At 36.3% G+C, this 21,302-nt stretch overlaps 1 protein-coding gene across 2 annotated transcripts in view; it reads right to left on the bottom strand.

Annotated features, from left to right (window-relative positions):
- The window catches only part of sema4ba (sema domain, immunoglobulin domain (Ig), transmembrane domain (TM) and short cytoplasmic domain, (semaphorin) 4Ba), a 96,439-nt gene extending 85,245 nt beyond the window's left edge, over positions 1-11,194 (bottom strand). Inside the window, exon 1 of one of the 2 annotated variants that reach the window (XM_067390479.1) lies at positions 11,091-11,194. The gene's annotated coding sequence lies outside the window, so the exon portion shown is untranslated. Of the gene's footprint in view, positions 1-3,015; positions 3,163-11,090 lie in introns of those variants that run through there. The other variant, XM_067390478.1, reaches the window with a different exon arrangement.
- Between the last annotated feature and the right edge of the window lie 10,108 nt (positions 11,195-21,302).

The raw sequence follows: 21,302 nt of genomic DNA on the forward strand, positions 1-21,302 counted from the left end.
CTTACATTGCCGACAGTCAGGGCAAGCCCACGGACACCACAAAGCCCGTCTGCAAAATACGTTACAAAATAACGCAAGCGAAGGGAGCATCCAACTTGCCAAACATCCCGATTTGTACAGAGAATTTAAAGAGCGACAGGTTAGTGAATGTGATACCAGCGTTATGTTTATGCTCTCAAAAATTAAATGAGTGTTATTTATATTACTCATGCAAGCAGACATCCGCAAAGAGGTGTATTATTGAGTCTAATAAGTGATATCTGGTTGCTAAAATAAAATTAATTTTAAAAAACAAATATGTGAAGGGACTATACAATTATATTAAACCAATTTATGCTTTAATAACATTGCTCTAATTATTTACAGTAATCAATATTCTCACTGTCAAAACACTTACATGCAGGGCTTGATGACAGCCACTCCCACTAGCCACTTTGGCGAGTTGAATATAATTTAAGTTTACAGCCAAATGGTCGTCGAAGATCGTCGTAGCACAAAATTACAATCCAATCACACAATTCGTTATTTACATGCAGTTAGTGAAGGAGGGATAGGCGGAATTGCGCTGAATGACACACAACAGAAGCGCTCTCTCTCTCTCTCTCGCGCTCTCTCTCTCTCTCTCTGTCTGTCGCGCGCGCGATCAGTTTTCCACGCGTCTGAATAGTCAAATACACGTGCACACAGATGTCTAAATGTCCATCATGTGGAGTATCTCGCGTGAATACAGTCGGTTATGGCTTAAGTGGACGTAAACAGGTGGGTAATAACTGGATATTTGTCAGTTACGTCCATCTATTCAGCAGCCCAATTAAATAGGCCTGTCCATCATTAATGTTAATCAAACAACAAAACCTGTTAAATATGTTAAATAAACTTAGTGTATCTGAAAAAAGATTATTTTTAATTTACTACTGTTTTTGTAATTTGCTTCTTTGTTCTTTTATATAGCATAACACAAATAACTTGTTCTCATACTAGCTCATGCTCATACATTGTCCACCTCTTGCCCACCTGTACATACCAGCTGATATAAAATGTAATCTTGATTTGGGTGGTCAGTCTGCATTTAAAAGTTTGAAAGTGTTTTAAATCTTCTAAATCAAGTAAAATGACTCAAAGTAATTTAAGCATAAGAAAGTCAGCTTTAATCATATAAAATGTAATTTACCAACATCAAAATTGTGGCCAATAAAAATGCTAGCCACAGTTCTGTCATATGTTATTTATTTACTTTTCCTACTGTTTTAGGTTTTTGCCATAGTATCGTTTAAGTATCGGTATCGTGATACTGAAGTTGGGTATCGTATCGAAGTCAAAATTTTGGTATCGTGACAACACTAGTTAAAACAATCCAACCATTGGGATAAAACAATCCAACCGCTGGGATAAAACAGCCCAACCGCTGGGTTAAAACAGCCCATTCGCTGGGTTAAAACAACCCATTTGCTGGGTTAAAACAACCCATTTGCTGGGTTAAAACAATCCAACCGCTGGGTTAAAACAGCCCATTCGCTGGGTTAAAACAATCCAACCGTTGGGATAAAACAGCCCAACCGCTGGGTTAAAACAACCCATTTGCTGGGTTAAAACAACCCATTTGCTGGGTTAAAACAATCCAACCGCTGGGTTAAAACAATCCAACCGTTGGGATAAAACAGCCCATTCGCTGGGTTAAAACAATCCAACCGCTGGGATAAAACAATCCAACCGTTGGGTTAAAACAACCCATTCATTGGGTTAAAACAGCCCATTCGCTGGGTTAAAACAATCCAACCATTGGGATAAAACAGCCCAACCACTGGGTTAAAACAGCCCATTCATTGGGTAAAAACAACCCATTCGTTGGGTTAAAACAGCCCCTTTGCTGGGATAAAACAATCCAACCACTGGGATAAAAAAGCCCAACTGCTGGGTTAAAACAGCCCATTTGCTGGGTTAAAACAATCCAACCGCGGGGATAAAACAGCCCAACCGTTGGGTTAAAACAATCCAACCATTGGGATAAAAAAGCCCAACTGCTGGGTTAAAACAGCCAATTTGCTGGGTTAAAACAATCCAACCGCTGGGATAAAATAGCCCAACCGTTGGGTTAAAACAATCCAACCACTGGGTTAAAACATCCCATTCTCTGGGCTTAAACAAACCAATCGCTTGGTTTGTCCATTTTTAACCCAACTTGGATTGTTTTCAATCCAGCATTTTTTAGAGTGTACACACACAAACACACAAAATAATACACAAAATATATACATATTATGCATTTCATACAACTGGAGTATATATAAAAAAAAAAAAACATTACTGGCAATTCTGGAATTAGAAATCATTGATTGTGTTTAAGTAGATTTTGTCCACATCATAAATGGAGGAAGAAGAAAAAAACGCAAGAGCTGCAAGAGGGGCTTACCCTGTCCATACTATGTAGCATTGTCCACGCACACACCCAGTTCCTCATGCATAAATATGCAGGAAAATCAATCTACATGTCACATTCATGCTGGACATTCATGCTCCCACACAAGCTCAGCATAATTTATAAGTCTTAGTAGACAAAGTAATAAAACCTTTACAAAAAAGCACAAGAATCAATCTCAGCTGGAACTTCACCTGTTCATTTAAACCTACAGAACAAAACAGACATTCTTACTCTCATGCCACAATGAAGATCCATTCAGAGCTCAATCCCCTTTTGAAAAGGCTGCAGTCCAGGTGATATGCTGACCTAGCTATGAGCCAGCACAGGAATCCATCCTTTGCTATCCATGGTAACCAACACCTTACTAGAAGCGGTGCGTGCGTGCATGCGTGAGAGCCACAAGAGAGGAGAACTGACAGCGGCAGCCACGGGAAACCAAATTCAATCTATTGCCATGGCACCCGGTGCAGGCTTTCAGGACGCAGACCTTTTCATTCAGCTGTGCACCAGACCCTAAACCCAAACCGCTGTCCTGCCTCGCTCTCGTTCTTTTAAAATCTGCAACACATGCCATTTGTCAGATGGAGAGAAATTACCTCAGCCGACGAGAGAGGGTCTTTTCCGCGAGCGGGCGAGCCCTAGCCGTCACAGGGAGAAGAGGAACAGTAGCTCTGCAGGGATCCCCAGAGATGCCCAGGGCTGCAGCTCACACGGCACAGCGCATACAAACGCCAGCCACCAGCAGCAGCAGCAGCGGCAGCGGATGGGAGGGAGAGTGAGAGAAAGAGAGAGAGAGGCAGAGAGAAAACGAGAGAGAGAGAGAAAGGGGGAATGAAACGCAGCAGAGGGGGGCTGCTCATTCTGAGGCAGCCAGGCACATTACATCATTGCTTTCCACTCCTGAGGAGGCAGAGCTGTGGAGAGGGGAGAGGAGGCACTCCCCTTTACACCTTCTGTCTGATAACGTAAGAACCTGCAGAGGAAAAATACACTGCAACCATCTCAAACTGCTATTGTGGAATGGATTATCATCAGATTGAGATGGATTTTATATTTATGCACAATGGTTTTACATATGTACACACACCCTTTTTGACATCAATAATGGATGGCAGGATGAAAATAAAATAATGCAGTTATATTAATCTCTTTCAGTTGGCAATCTAACCCTAGGAAACTATTGTTTCTGGGTAAATCACAACAGTCATTTACATTTTTAGTGATGCTTACTGGTCTGATAAGTAAAAATAGCCAGATGCATACATATACTTGATATTTATTTAATTGTAAAAAGGGTTGCAAAGGGGCGGAAAATTTCTGGTAAATTTCCAGAAACATTCCACAGGAAGTTATTTTGGAAATATTCCATTTTGGAAACTTAACAAGAATTTACGGGAATTAATTGGAAATCTGGGATAATTTACACAAACTGTATCATATGACCAAACAAAATATTTATATTTTAATTGTTTCGTTCATTGCGCAGGGTACAAATTCAACTGAATTTGCATTAAATCTTGTTGTTTTAACCAAGATGTTTTTTCCCAAATACATTCCCAACTACATTAATCCATTTGAATTAAGCGGTTTAGTCTGAATTTTCTGAAGAGACTCAATCGCTTTATATGATGAAAAGATTGATTTTAGGCTTTTATTCACATATCAACTCACACATCAGTTGTGGTAAACAGAAGCTCAAGCTTGTTTGCTTGACATGCGAGGACCAATGAGGTTGATTCTCGTGTTACACAGCACGTTTGAGCTTCCATAGGAGGTTTGTTTTCGCGCATCAAGCAGGTTCATTTGAGCTTCTGTTTATGTTTTTTCTGAACAATGTTCAAAATCTGGGGGGGGTTGCTGAATCGACTCCTCGTCGTAAGTCAAACTCCGTATCGGCTGAGCTACCGGGCAAGCTTGGTTATGGCCAAAAAAAGTGAAACGTATAGAGCCGGAAAGTCCAAAGTCCGGTAAGAAGCGTTTTGAAGTCGTAACATCATATTGCGCGAGGAGACGCGAAAACGAGTCTTTATGAATCCATAATCCGACCCCGGCCGTCATCGAAACCGTGTGTGAAAACAAGCCAAAGCACCTATTGACGTTTTACCGGCCTCTAGCATTCATTTCTGTCGGAAACTGCAGCGAGACGTATGCGCCGGTACGTAATTTTGTGTCTCGCGAAAACGTGCCCACGGGTACGTCTCTCCCATGAAACCAGGTTGACTAAACCACTCAATTTGGATTTGTTTTACGATCTCTTCATGAACTTTTTGAAGCGTGAAATGTCAGTTGCGTAGATGTCTATGGAGGGACAAAAAGCTCTCAGGTTTCATCAAAAAGATCTTCATATGTGTTCTGAAGATGAACGAAGGTCTTAGGTGACCTGAGGGTGAGTAATTAATGACAGAATTTTCATTTTTGGGTGAACTGTCCCTTTAAGTTCCCTGTTATAGGCTAACCTGCAATTGTGCAAATTTCCCATGGAAAGTTTCCAAATTTAATAATTCCCAGAATTTTGCAACCCTAATTATAAATGATCATGAGATTATTCTTAACTGGCCTGCCCATTGTTAAACATGTTTCTTTATTCTGTTATATTTGAGAAAGTTAGGCTATATTTTCCATTTATTTAGCACCAGAACACCTTAGAACAACCACTTAGCAACACTCTGGCAACCTCCCACTACACCCTAGAATTGTGGTAGCGAGTTTTGGGCGGGCAAGCACTACTCAGAAATCTGCTTCGCTTTTAAATGAAATCAGGAGTGGCATGTTCTACAGTCTTTTTGCCAAAGAGGCTCCAAAGATATAGAGCAGCTTAAGGCCAGCGAGGGTCCGATGTGGGAGTATGTGGTCACAGCGGTTGGCTGATGGTCCTGAGAGATGGCGCATACCGCCTTTCCATCCCCACCCACTACCACACTGCTCACGCCTGCAAACACATGAGAGTTTACCGGGACATGAACTCTTTTCAACTCTTTTCAAAGGGAATGTGAAAGGGAAAGCTACAATCATGCAATACATAAGACGGCGCATGCATAAGACAGGCTGATCCAGTTTTCTTACAGTTACATACAAACGGCACATTTAACTCGGAAAGGAAGCAGCAGATACTAATATACACTATCGGGCAAATTTTTTGGAATAATAAGGATTTTTTAATAATTTTGAAAGAAGTCTCTTAAGGGCTGAATTTATTTGATAAAAAATACAGTAAAAACAATAATATTGTGAAATATTATTGTTTTAACATAACTGTTTCCTATTTTAATATATTTTAAAATGTAATCTATTTCTGTGATCAAAGCTGAATCTTCAGCATCATTACTCCAGTCTTCAGTGTCACATGATCCTTCAGAAATCATTCTAATATGCTGATTTTGGTGCTCAATTATCAACTATTATTGGTACTCAATTGCTAATAATAGTTTGTATTATTATCAGTGTTGAAAACAGTTTTTGCTGCTTAATATATTTGAGGCAACATTATACATTTTTTCAGGATTCTTTGATAAATAGAAAGGGTAACACCTTACAATAAGGTTCATTAGTTAAACATTAGTTAATGTATTAACTAACCATGAGCAATACATTTGTTACTGTATTTACTAATCTTCGTTAACGTTAGTTAATGAATATACAGTTGTTCAATGTTTGTTCATGTTAGTTCATGAACTAATGTTAACAAGATTTTAATAATGTATTACTAAATGTTGAAATTAACATTAACAAAGATGAATAAATGCTGTATAAGTGCAGTTTATTATTAGTTTGTGTTAACTAATGTAGTTAACTAATGAACCTTATTGTAAAGTGTTACCCATATAATAACAAAATCATTTTTGTTTTATTGTTTTAGTAATTAATTTGCACTGCATTCATGTGTTAAATTAACAGCCCCAATTACAAGTCAGTACACACACACACACCAGTATACTGACTCATTTACTTCTACACCAACTATGTACATAACCTCAAATACTGAGAGACAGCAGATTTGGGAAGAGCCTGACATAGCACCTTTTGTCAGGCACCAAAAAAAAAAAAAACACCACCATTTTCTTTCCCAGCTGGAGAAGCCTGCTGTGATTGGCTTTGCGAAGAGACCCCGGCTATTATCTGCAGATTGCAGCCAAGTACTGACAAACAGATTTCAGAGTTGTCTTTGCTAAAGCAAAACCACTTTACATCAAAGTGATGCACATTTTACAAAAAGGGGACAAGGAACAGGAAGCTCTGCTATTATTCCATTCAAAGGTCCATCTCCACACAGACCTCCAAAAAAGTCTTCCCAATGATTTGCGGTCCCCTCAATCTGCTCGGCTTTGCGGTTAAACGGAGACTCCTGCCTTTTAGGACAAGAAGGCAAGCTGCTGTCTGAGTCTGAGCAACACAGAGTCAGCCAATGAAAACACAGTCCTTTTTGTTCTGCAGCAGACCTAACTAAGTGATCATGATTTATTTGCGCTAATTCCACACTCTTCAAAAAAAGCCATTGATTCATAGCAAGCAAAATCTTTCCAACAAATAGAGCAGGCCTGTTTCTGATGAATGGCCTCTGCTGTTTTCACTGGCACTTGATTTCATAGAAACGATTTTTCTCAATAGTGGCAGCTGTTGGTCAATCGATGGATGGTTTGAAGAAGAAATCATGGCCTTTTGCTGCAGTGCACTCTTGACTGGGTAAACGGCAGATGTTATTGCTCAAACTCTCTGAGATAGAGGATGATATTGATGCGGTTTAGTGTCCTCTGTGGAATGTAGTGTGTTGTGCATTCTTTGCTCTGTCCTATCAGTTCACAACATGATGCAAAACAACCACCTTTTTGATACCTGCCAAATATTTCATGACTCTTGTCCTTAAGCTGTGCATTATTGATATCAATGAAAAGGCCTGATTTGCTTCTATTATTGTGCAGTCCGTAAGATAAAGCCAGGTCATAATTACAATCATTTTCATGTATTAACTGATAAATGACCAATAATATAAAATTCTATACAATGTTGTCTAAATAAAGTAAAAATAAGAAACTAAAATAACTAAAATAAGCCATTATAAATGCTACAAGTGAATTTAGGCACAATTTAGCACTATATGAAAAATGGATATTCATGTTGGGATTTGCTAAATATAACATATATCAGTGTTATTAAATGATAAGTGTTCTTAAAGATTAACTTTACAGAAGCATTAGATAATGGTGAAATAAGCATGCACAATCGACTAATAGTAATACCAATAAATAAAATAAAAAAACATCTCAGATATTGTACACTGTAACAAATTATTTTCATGATTTGTTATCACAACATTTTTTCTTGTGTCAAAACAACTTCGATAATTAATGTGGTTCAGATAACATAATATTTTGAGTTTCTGTTGATTAATCAATCACCTTCACTGTATTAACGTAATTTTTTTTAATTTCAATGAACTCAATTTTAAGGCAACCAGGTAACTTTTTTAAGTTAAACAAACAATTCTTCTTCTTTTTTTTTTAACAGTGTACAGTCTTCATGTCAATTTTGAATGTCATAATTTAATTATTCAAACTAATGTTGAGATTTACTAAAGATTTCACAGTGTTATAAACTCTTTCAACGCCATTGATGGAATTATCCGCCATTTATGACACAATTCTTCCCCTGCCACTGACGGAATTTTCTGGCAATCCATGCTGTTATAATGTAGGAGGTGCTTCTGAAAGACTACAGAATCTCCGGATCAAAACACAGGCAAAGAAGCAGCAGAAACAAGTGATAGAAGAGTTAAAGGGTTAATTCACCCAATAATGAAAATTCTGTCAATTATTACTCAGCCTCATGCCGTTCCACACCCGTAAGACCTTTGTTAATCTTCGGAACAGAAATTATTTTAGTTTTTTTTTTTTTTTAATTTAAAACTTGACTCTTCTGTAGTTAAATCGTGTACTAAGACTGACGGAAAATAAAAAGTTGTGATTTTCTAGGCTGATAAGGCTGGAACTATACTCTCATTCAGGCGTAATAATCAAGGAACTTTGCTGCCGTTCCATGGCTGCAGCAGTGCAATGATATAACGCAGCGCCCGTGAGCCCCTGCTTGCACAGGGAACGTGCCTTGCAACCATGGAGACGTTTGTGAGAGACGCTGCGTAATATCATTGCACTGCTGCAGCCATGATACGGCAGCAAAGTTCCTTGATTATTACGCCTGAATGAGAGTATAGTTCCAGCCTAGAAAATCGCAACTTTTCATTTTCTGTCGGTCTTAGTACACGATTTAACTACAGAAGAGTCAAGTTTTAAATAGGAAAAATATCAAAACTCTTTGATCATTTTTAAGCGCGATGCTAACGGTCTAATCAGATTCAATGAACTATGCTAAGCTATGCTAAAAGTGGTACCGCCAGAACCGGAGATCGGCTGAATGGATTCGAAAACGGTAAAACTCCACTGTTTAACTCTAGGGGAGTTGGAAAATGAGCCTATTTTCAAAAAAAGTGGAGTGTTCCTTTAACAGTGTAATTATTGATGTAATAATTACAGAATTTTCTTTTTTTTATTTTTTTTTTTAAATATAAGTACAATTTACAATAAGTGATCAATTGATCCAAATGATTAATTTAAATGTTAGTACATGATAGTTAAAGACATTTAATATAAAGTGGGACCTAAAAAAAGTTTATATTTGATGGTCATTTTGTTGTATTAAGAGACTTCTGTCATTTGTAGACTATCCACAACTATTATAACTGGCTGATTTGCCCTTCACCACATCAAAACTGTATAAAACATCATTGTTCATGTACGCCCAAACAGACCAGAATAATAATGGAACATTGTCTGTTTCATATTGGACTTAATACGTATGACGAGGATGGGACAAAATACAGTCAAATGTCTTTTGTGAGTCCCTTAGTGTCTTTGAGAGCCCATGAATGACATTCCAAATATGCCGTGTTGTAGGTTGACTGGAATGCAGAAAGCGGATCAGACTGTACTGTTTTCCATCGTGTACAAAAACTCCTCTAACAGGGCAATGCCTTAGGCAAAGAGAGAAGCTGCAGGAATACAAACACCATGGCAAAAGAAGTTGACCTCTAGCTGTGAAGATTTGTCCTGCCTAAAATCCTTGAGATATTACAGTGGAACAGAGGCTACAGTGTTTTCTGCTATTATGGACATGCTGATTGCTGCCAGTTTTTCAGGTTCAGATTACAGACTGTTCTAAAGCAGTGTCAATGCCTGACCATGACAGGGAAAAACCCCTTAGTCTATGAAAGAAAACTTGGGAAGAACCCAAGCTCAAAAGGGAAACCCATCCTCTTCCAGTTGACCTGTATAAGTAAGATATGATATGTTTTATGTGGTTACAGTGGTTACACTTACATTCTGGCATGAAATTGCATTAAAAAACTAAAACAAAACAGATTTAGTTTAGGAGCGAATGGACACAGGAGAGTCTGACAAAAGAAAGCAAAATGATCCAAACTTATATATTACCTATAACAAACTAAAATCCTTATCTATTTAAACTATAAGCACACATTAATTTGATTAAAAATGGCAGTAAAGACAAAAGATTTCAAATAAATGCTTTTTTTTTTCTTACTTTTTTATTCATTAAAGAATCCTGAATAAAATGCATCAGGTTTCTACAAAAATATTAAGCAGTCACTGTTTTCAACATTGATAATAATAAATGTTTTTTGAGCACCAAATCATCATATTAGAATGATTTCTGAAGGATCATGTGACACTGAAGACTGGAGTAATGATGCTGAAAATTCAGCTTTGATCACAGGAATAAATTACATTTTAAAATATATTAAATATTATTAATATATTAAACAGTTTTTTTTAAATTGTAATAATATTTTACAATATTATTGTTTTTACTGTATTCATAATACTCTAATGTAAGCTGCATTTATGTAATACAAATTGAGTAAAACAGTAATATTACCACCATTTTAAATAAATGTTTTCTATTTGAAAATATGTTAAAATGTAATTTATTTCTGTGATCAAAGCTGAATTTTTCAGCATCACTACTCCAGTCTTCAGTGTCACATGATCCTTCAGAAATCATTCTAATACACTAAAGAAACATATCTTATTTTTAATGTTAAAAACAGCTATGCTGCTTAATATTTTTGTGGATATAATATTTTTAATATTATTAATATTATTATTATTTTAATATTATTATTATTTTTTTTTTTAAGATTATGAACATCTTTACTGACACTTTTGATGAATTTGATCCACCCTTGCTGAATAAAAACATAAATTTCTTAAAAAACAAACAAACAAACAAACAAACAAACAAAAAAACGGTACTGACCGCAAACTTTTGAACGGTGGTGTAAATAACAGTTATTTAAACTATAGCAGCACGATTAATCAAAATTCTGCTTTTTAAATTACATTTATATCCAAATTTAAGTCAATATGTGACCACCCTCTCAATCAATTTGAAACTAGCATGCACTGTGACTAAAATGACAATAAACTGGTATGTAATCATCCAAATTCCTAATAACCCACCCTTGGATGAAAGAACACAAAAGAACTCTTATCACATCATTCAAACTTAAATATGCATTAATGATTCCTACACACCATCTTAAACAGCCTTAGAGTGCCGTAAACGTTGGTTAATTGTGAAGTAATTACAAAAATGCACTCACACAAAGGGAGTCCAGTCTTCTCAGGCATGAAGTATGGTGCTGATTGATTATATTTAGCAGTGGCAGTGTGACTGCCCTCTCCCAAAAGCATTTCGCTAATTACACGGTCAGAGGTCAAAGAGCCGGCCCCTTTTGTGTCCATTCAACACTGCCAAGACAAATCAGATCGGCTGACAATCTTACTTTGTGTGTGATGCACTCTTTAATCTAGGAAAGAGGATGTGGGCTGAAAATGATCTTATCAAATCTCTGGATATTCGTCATGCAGGAATGGCATCCAACCTTGCATGCATGAGTTGATTACTCAGTATGATTCATGCACTGATTTACCAACTTAAAATAGGACCAAAGGCCAAGAGGTCAAAGATCTTCTGTTGTCCTGCATGAGATGAGAATGACAAAAATGTGACGTCAAAGCCATGCGAATATGCAATCAATTAAAACTGTTATATTTACTAAACAGAGCTTTTAGAGCGTGTCCTCTTCGGTATTTTGAATGATGGATGGGATGGATTTGGAATAATAAACAATTTAATGATTCCGGTTCCTTAAAGGGGTCATGACATGGATGTTTTTTATTATTTTAATATGTTCCTTGAGGTTCATTTATAATGTTAATATTTTTTTTGCACAAAAAAACAGTTTTCAACCTTCATTCTGACTGTCTGTCTGAAATTATCTGTTTTTAAAGGATTAGTTCACTTTCAAATAAAAAAAAACTAGCTCAAGCTTTACTCAAGCCATCCATCCATAAATGTGAATGAAAAACACTTATTTTCGTTAAAATAACACATTTTCGAATGTGTTAGTTAGTTGGTGTGACGTCATGTGGTCACGTGACATGAAAACATCTGGTTTCAAATAAAAATACTACTTAAGACAAATTGTTGGTTTTAATTTGTTCTAGGGGCTTTGTTATTTGCTTTAAGGCAAACTGAAAAAAAAAATAGGTTTAAACCAGAAACCATGATTTTCACTTAGTCCAATGTACACACAGTAGTTTCACTTTTTTCATTGTAGGTGTATATGACTTTTGTATATGACTCTTCTTTCTGATGAACACAATCTGAGTTATATTAATAAATATCCTGATGCATCCAAGCTTTATAATGGCAGTGAAAAAGACCAACTAGTTTAAAGCTCCGCCTCCCATATTTAACTTACGAAGAACACACACTACGTCAACTTTTGTAAGTTGAATACGGAAGCCGGTCTGGCGGAAGCTAGATATTTTACTTTATAACTTGTTAAATATGGATATTCTTCTTACACAAATGCATCGCTTCGCTTCAGAAGGCCTTTATTAACCCCCGGAGCCATGTGGAGTACGTTTGATGGATGGATGCATTTTCTTCAGCTCATACTCGTTTCCCCCGTTCACTGCCATTATAAAGCTTGGGCGCGTAACGATATTTGTTAATTTAGTTATTTATTAATATAACTCCGATTGTGTTCATCAGAAATAATAAAGTCATATACACCTAGGATAGCTTGAGAGTAGGGCTGCACGATTTATCGCTATTAAATCAAACGCTATTTGGCAAAGTCTACGATTATTTTATGCGCAGCTTGTCAGAGCTGTACAGCTCTGTAATCAGTAGTAAATGCTTCTCCATCTGAAAGCCAGAGGGTGCTCTTGCACAGAAACTTTGCCCTGCCACAGAAGAAGATATCACGCATCATATCGCTGTAGCTGAATAAACAGAAGATTGATATGCTTTGATTGATTAAACATGACTAATAAACACACGACTGCCTTATTCTGTGTAAGAAGCCACATCGTCTCACAGAAGGATGCTCAACTGTCGTTATGAAGTGAGTTTGGAGCAAAAACATGTTATTAAATGTTGTCTTTTGTTGGACAAGATGTTGATAAATGCTTCTCATGTTTGGAGAGATGTTTGACGCTTGTTGCTTTTTCAAGTGTACATTATAAGCGACTCAAACTCGCAGTGCTTTCAGATGGATTAGCATTTGAAGCCATACTTTGCTGACAAGCTGCGCATAAAAAAAATAATCTCAGCCTTTGCGATTTCATAATCGCACTAAGAATCAAGCATAAGGTCAAGCTGCTAGCGTACCTTTTCAATTGTTTTCAATGGGAACGCCACATTTTTTAAACGCCAGGAACGTAACGAGGCGCTGAGAGTCTTTTTCGCGCTCAAGCGCTGAGAGCTCGGCATTTTTTACTGGTCGCCTCGAGTTTAAGAATGTTCAACTTTGAGTAAAACCCTGCGCTCATCACTGTCACTTTTTAGCCAGCCGTCCAATCAGAGTGGAGGAGGGGCGGGACAAATACAACACCGACCAACTTTCACAACATTCTTGCTGTACAAAGACATCAACAAACAGAGAACGGAACAAAATGGATGAGAAATTAATATTGCTGGTCTCCGAACATACATAGAAAGTATTCCACATTGTGTCAACAGTTTTATTCTGAAACAAATTACCTGCAAAATCAGTTATAAGTAACAGTGCCGCGGATATTCCGTATCATAGCAACAAAGCGTCTCAATGGAAAAAAAAAAACGCGGAGCGCCTAGCGTTTTCAGCTGGCTAAAAACGCTTTGGTGGACTAATTGCGTTTAAGTTCAATGTTATTTTTCATACAGTGCGATAAATCTTGCAGCCCTACTTTTGTAAATCTATTGCAGGTGAGTTAGTGTTCTGAAAACATTATCTATATATAAAACCGTCATTAATAGACAAAACATTATGAAATCGGATTATGGGTTCTATTGCCAAATGATAATTAAAAAAAAAAAAAAATGAATTCAAAACATTTTTTTTTTCATGTTACACGATGTTTAAACCATTTTAGAGACTATAAAAAAAAAAATGTATTTATTAATATTTTTTTAAATACTACTGGCAAAACCAATAATGCATCTTCAACTAGACATTAGCATATGAACAACCATTCAGTAACTCCACTGATGTAAGTCTCACAGTAGTTAGTTGAAAGTATGTATTTGATTCACTAAAAAGAACCAGTTCATAAGAGTCATTTGTTCAAAAATCAGACTGTGCTGATTTTGTTGAATGTTTATGATTCACTAAAAGAACCATTTCATAAAAGTCATTTGTTCAGAAATCAGACTGAACTAAATGTCTTTGACTAACTAAACAGAACCAGTTCATAAGAGTAATTTATTTAGGATCAGACTACACTGGCTGGTTGTACGTTTCACGATGTAGATTCAGTATGGCTCTCGCGGCAGCATTAAGTATTTAGCACATAATTCCATCCACTTCGGTAGAAAAATAAACATGCAACAACGTGTAAACGGAGCGTCATTTGTTTTTTATTTGTTAATTCTGGTGCATTTCAGCATATCATGTTAAACGCTCCTTGCCAAAACAAACAAACATCAAAATCCAATAACCATAACTTTTAAGCACCTGCACCTTTTCTTTGGAAAGATTCACAATGTGCCAAATGTAAACACCACAGATTAATAACCAGGATTTGTCCCTTCACACCCTTCCCAATGCCAAGAATCTGTACAATCCATCCCCTCCAAGCATCAGCAGCCTGTTTTCTTTGGATTCTTTCAACACTTGTTACTTTTTTAACAGTCTATTCATGTCTCTAGCTACCATCATGACAAAACTCCAAAACTAAAAAAAAAAGCAATGCAAACAAATTAGTCTGTGGTTAAGAGAAAATGAGAAATCTGTTTTTCCACTTGCATCTATTTGCCTGCAGAGCTGCTGGTGGTGCCCCACAGTGAAAGTAAAGACAATTCTATTGCACAGTGTTACACAAATGAAAAGAATATCATTGCATTTGGGAAATATCAACAAGCACCATGGGAAACAAAGCTATAGTTTTCCTGGCTGAAGTACTATTAATCATTACTATCATAATTTAAGGAACAGCTTGGCTTTGTAAACAAGCATATAATACAGTACTTATCAGAGATATCACACAGCTGCTGCACACTGCTGAAAATCAAAACACAATCTTTAACTGTTTATCTTGTGTTCTCCAGTCAGACTAGGCAAACTTGACCCCAAATTATCCAATCATTTCAACAAGTTGCTTTAATAGAGATAAATGCCTGCTCAATTCTCTTGTCAAAACCACTGAAAGACATTAATTAATAGCAATCCGAGTCATCTAAAACTCTTTGTGATAAATGATTCCTCTGACAGAGCACTCCAGATGGACAATTTGAATGTTATTACAGACTTAGCATGTCCCAAATGCTAGTTCTTTTTCAGCCTGTGATCGCACAGATAGCCTATAGCAGCAGGTAGTACCATATCTAGAGTCAACATCGAGGTCACGTTCCCAGGCCCAGAGCAATTGCAGCAGATTTTGATGTTGGTACAAATCGAAATGATGGACATCATGTAAACACAGCAGCTATACTGTATGCGAGTCTATTATTAGAATAAATTCAGTTGTTGTGACTGGCAAAGTTTTGTGATGCAAGATTTTGTAATGATTCTCAGAATTAGAATGGTAAAGGTCCAGCTCTTTATGTAGTGAGGATACAGCATGGTGAATGTCACTTGATTTTTGGATTTTCTACCATTTAATGAAATGACAGAGCTTGGACCTTAAAGGAACACTCCACTTTTTTTGAAAATAGGCTCATTTTCCAACTCCCCTAGAGTTAAACATTTGAGTTTTGCCGTTTTCGAATCCATTCAGCCGATCTCCGGTTCTGGCGGTACCACTTTTAGCATAGCTTAGCATAGTTCATTGAATCTGATTAGACCGTTAGCATTGCACTTAAAAATGATCAAAGAGTTTTGATATTTTTCCTATTTAAAACTTGACTCTTCTGTAGTTAAATCGTGTACTAAGACCGACGGAAAATGAAAAGTTGCGATTTTCTAGGCTGATATGGCTAGGAACTATACTCTCATTCCAGCGTAATAATCAAGGAACTTTGATGCCGTATCATGGCTGCAGCAGGCGCAATGATATTACGCAGCGTCTCTCACATACGTCTCCATGGTTGCAAGGCACGTTCCCTGTGCAAGCAGGGGCTCACGGGCGCTGCGTAATATCATTGCACTGCTGCAGCCATGGAACGGCAGAGTTGGAAAATGAGCCTATTTTCAAAAAAAGTGGAGTGTTCCTTTAAATATCGTTGCATTCGATTAAATTACACATTTTTCACCCTTTGATGGCTGTGACATAAAAAAGCAACCTGTTTTCTGACAAGACATCATAAACCGAAGCATGGTCAAGCACTTTTAGCATCTTAAAGGTGCCCTAGAATCAGAATTTGAATTTTCCTCAGCATAGTTGAATAACAAGAGTTCAGTACATGGAAAAGACATGCATTGAGTTTCAAACCCCATTGTTTCCTCCTTCTTATGTAAATCTCATTTGTTTAAAAGACTTCCGGAAAACACTCGGATCTCAACATAACACAGACTGTTACGTAACAGTCGGGATCATTAATATGTATGACCCCAATATTTGCATAATGCCAGCCCATTCGACGCATTAGACAAGGAAAGGCAGTATTAACGGCTGGATCTGTGCACAGACAAGGTAAGCAAGCATCTCTTAAAGGGGCCGTGCTGAAAAAATTAAATTAAAAAAGGCAGTTAAAAAAATTAATTAAAAGAAATTTTGAGCTGAAACTTCACAGACACATTCAGGGGACACCTTAGACTTATATTACATCTTGTAAAAAAAACAATCTAGGGCACCTTTAATAGTGGTCCATATGCATCACCAGGGGCTTATCCATCATTTCAGAAATATCAAGTGCAAAACCATTTTTTCCCCTGATTTATGTCTAATTTACAGGTTTTATTTCTTTTTTATCTCTTACATTTAATTGGATAAGAAATCAATTACACTGCTGAACAATCACCTATAATCTGTATTCTAAAATGTTTTTTCCCTATATTTTCCTAATGACAATTAAGTTTATTGATATGATTGAATTATGTACTACAAACGGTTGTGCATTAAAGGTACAGTTCACCCAAAAATGAAAATTCTGTCATCATAAATACTATAGAAGTCAATGACTACCATCAACTGTCTGGTTACCAACATTCTTCAAAATATCTTCTTTTGTGTACAACAGAAGAAAAAAACTCATATGGGTTTAAAACAACATGAGAGTGTATAAATGATGACAGAAAGTTCATTTTTGGGTGAATAATACCTTTAAGTCATCCTGGATTTTATGCAATATATATAAAAAAAATATTTTCTATCAATAAGGCAGAAAATATATTTTATAGTTCACTGCTTTATTCATATGAAAATACACAGAGATGGCTTGAAAAACACACATATATTGTCATAATCATGAGTTTATTCTCTATACATTTCATTAGTCAAAACATTTCTGCTTTTTATTTAGCTACAGCGATAGCTGGATGCCTTGTCCATAAAAGGGATTTCCTGGAACGTCATAAGTTATTACTTCTATGAGTCCGTTTTTGATTTTCTGAGAGAGAGCGCCCTCAGGCTTCGAGTATGAAATGAAACTTACATTACATGATAGATTAGCTCTCCAAAATGCTTACATTTTCCTGTTTTGGATAAGAATAAAATGTCAGGTCATGCATTGACTATTTGAATTTAAATCTAGATTTAGTTCACACTTGTCACGTTTGATTTGATTAAAACGAACCCTGGTGCTATTGCTTGCTCTGTTAAGTGCGGTTCATTTGAACATGTGAACGCTGCCATCCGAACCCTGGTGCGCACCAAACAAGCAGACCAAGACCGCTGAAAAGATGGCTCTTGGTTCGCTTTCAAACGAACTCTGGTGCGGTTCGAATGATATAGGAACGCAACACGGACCAAAGACATGTAAATGAACCAAAAACAGGAAGATTAGACCCTAAAAAGGACAGAATCCTCACTCGTATCGGGTTTTCTCGTCATAGTCGCGAGTTTGCCCATCATAGGTATCAGAGGCCCGTCTCCACGCAGCAAAACTTTTGTGTGTGTGTTGTTTTGACACCATTTTATAAGCTTTTCACAAGTTCCCAGCTGGCCAAAATACCATCATATGCAGGCTACGCACACACAACAAGCACATTAACCTCAGCACAGCATTGTTTTGGATGTTTGGTAAGTTCCGTCTCAAAATAGGCAATGCGTCATAAAATCCGACCAATCAGGTTGTGAATGTACCCCTATGCCTTAAGGTTCAGTATCTTTTGGTTCGGTGATAAAATTGCCAATCTGAAAGCTAATCAGATCAGGACTAAATGTTTTTTGTTTTTAACCAAACGAACCGAACTACAAGTGTGAACGCACCCTTATTCACATTGGCACTAGGAACTACATTGTTGTTTGCAGATGCAAAGGACATGGAGATTTTAAAATATATATGAAAATATATTTTGGGAAATAATTCATAACATATGTACATTGGGTATGATTTTTCAATTTAAACAGCCACAATAATTTTATTTACACTGTAATATTTGTAAAATGTACTCCAATTTGTAAAAATAAAGATATAAATATTATATAACAGATTATTGGAGTACATTTTACAAATTTTACAAAAAAAAAAAAAACTTTTTCAGTCTTTCTACTTCAAAATGTCATGTTTACTTTACATGTAACTAGTTTACATGTTACTTGCTGTTTATTTGTAATTAAACTGTTTCAAAATATATAAATATTTTTTTTACTTTACACTATTTAGACATTTTTCAACACCAAATCTGAACCCTATCTCTAAACTTAACCATTTATCAATATAAACAATATATAACACACCCGATTAAACAGGCAGATACTATATTCACAATTAAAAAATCAAAAAATTGCAAATACAAATAAGTCTTCCAAGGTCAAAAGATTGCTTTGTGTGAGGAACAAACCCAAAAGTCTTCATCCACAATACTTGCAAAATATGGGTTCAGTTGTTGATAATGCATGACATTTTTTTAATCAAGATTTTTTTTTAGGAGTTTGAATTAAATCTTGATAAAAAAAAAATAAAAAAATGTGATTTTTGTTGTTGAAGCTAATGTATTAGCAGGTCATAAAAATGCAAGAAAAAATATTTTTGTTAAAATGTTCAGTTTGTAATTTAAAAACATATGCAGTGATTCACTGATGACAGCTTGCACATGACATCCATCCATCTTCATCAAAACATCAAAAAAACCACCCTTGTACATTGTGAGATCAAAGCTCAAATAAATAGGACACCGTTTTACAAGTCAACCAGCGAACAGTGTGTTCTATCCAAGAAAAGCTCACATGAAGGAGGAACTCACAACATACTTCAAGGACAAGATCATAGCAAGCTCAGCCAAGCTCTTATTCAGCAGTGACATATTGAGTTCCTCAGAAAAGAGCAGGACACATTTTGATAAACTGCGTTGTGTTGCGCTCTTCACCTTGAAGTGCGAGTTCTGAGTGTCATTGAAGCAGGACTTCCCTCAAATTGTGGGAGTACGATCATTATACAACCTACGCAGAGGGTGACCACCGTCCTCTTATTTCACTCCTACCTGTCCAGCCATCTCCCTCCCCCCTCATCCCTTGTTCCCTTTCTTTCACCGTGGTGTCCTGTTCCACGTTACCTTGGCAACGCAGTGGTTATGTTCTGCTCTCCATTCAGCCGGCATTCTCTTGCCCTGGAGGGCAGATGCACTCTGCTTGTCCTCCTGTCATCCACACCAAAAGAGCCCATGTGGACGGCTCCATCAAACCCCCATTTAACCTTCACGCTGCCTGAGACAACTGCAGAAAAGAAAAGCATGACTGCAGGCATCCCAAACACAAAATCAAGTGCTACTAGATGCTCTCGGTCTTATGTTTTCTTACCAGGAATACAATTGTCCCTCTATATCAACCTCAAATTGCATTGCAAAGATGCCAAACCTTACTCTGAGTGGGGGTTGAGGACATTTTTCTAATTGAGGAGGATGGTTGCCATGGCAACATATTGAACCATCGCATAGGGTAATTGGAGAACACCTTACTGCTGCCTGGTTTCACCTAGCTGAAGTGACATCCCACCATCTCCGAATCTCTAGTGTAAATCCAGCTGAAATCTCTAGAAAATACAGACTGCTTTAATCTTAAGAGCACTTCAGCTGCTTTAATCCAGTTATTTCAACATTACACGAAAGAAAGTGATAATTTGTGCTTTTAGATAAAGCGACAAGGCAACAAAAAGGCTCAATACATCCTTAAAACCACACGTTACTTTGTTTATCTTCTCTCAGGTGGAGGAGGAGGAGTATCTGAGTGTTATTAATTTGAGCGCTGACAGAACTGCTATGCTGGTGTGATTAACTAACATATTATTTTGCACACACACCTTGTCTGTCTCACAAAGGTCAAACACAGTTACATAAAAGCAAAGTTTTTATACAGCAAACCATGTAGACACAATCAGTGATGGGAATAGCTAAATACTAACAGTGTTACTTTTTTCAGTAACGGGTAATCAAACAAATCTCGTACTCGTACATGTTTGATTTTTTTTTTTTTTTAAGTAACACAATAGTTACTGTCCCTGGTAATTAGTTACTTTTAAAATGATGTAACTCAGTTACTTACGGAAGAGGATTATGGCCAAGCAATAATACAAAAATAAAACCATCTCGAGATTAAAGTTGTTAAATTTCGAGAAAAAAGTCTAAATAAAATGTTGAGAATAAACTCATTAAGTTATGAGAAAAAACATGTTAAATTTCAAGAAAAAAGTTGAAATAAAATGTTGAGAATAAACTCATTAAATTACGAGAAAAAAGTCATTAAATTACGAGAACAAATTTGTTAAATTATGAGAAAAAAGTCGAGATAAAATGTTGAGCATAAACTCATTAAATTATGAGAATAAAGTCATTAAATTACGAAAAAAAGTCGTTAAATTATGAGAACAAATTCGTAATTTAATGAATTTGTTCTCGTACTTTAACTACTTTTTTCTCGTAATTTAATGACTTTATTCTCAACATTTTATCTCGACTTTTTTCTTGTAATTTAACAAATTTATTCTCAATATTTTATCTCAACTTTTTTCTCAAAATTTAACGAGTTTTTTTCTCGTGATTTCACTAGTTTATTCTCAACATTTTATCTTGACTTTTTTCTCAAAATTTAACAAGTTTTTTCTCGTAATTTAACGAGTTTATTCTCAATATTTTATCTCGACTTTTTCTCGAAATTTAACGAGTTTTTTCTCGAAATTTAACAACTTTAATCTCGAGATGTTTTTTTTTTATTATTGCTTGGCCCTA

Source organism: Chanodichthys erythropterus, chromosome 7 (genome assembly GCF_024489055.1).
Source record: "Chanodichthys erythropterus isolate Z2021 chromosome 7, ASM2448905v1, whole genome shotgun sequence".
Classification (NCBI taxonomy): domain Eukaryota; kingdom Metazoa; phylum Chordata; class Actinopteri; order Cypriniformes; family Xenocyprididae; genus Chanodichthys; species Chanodichthys erythropterus.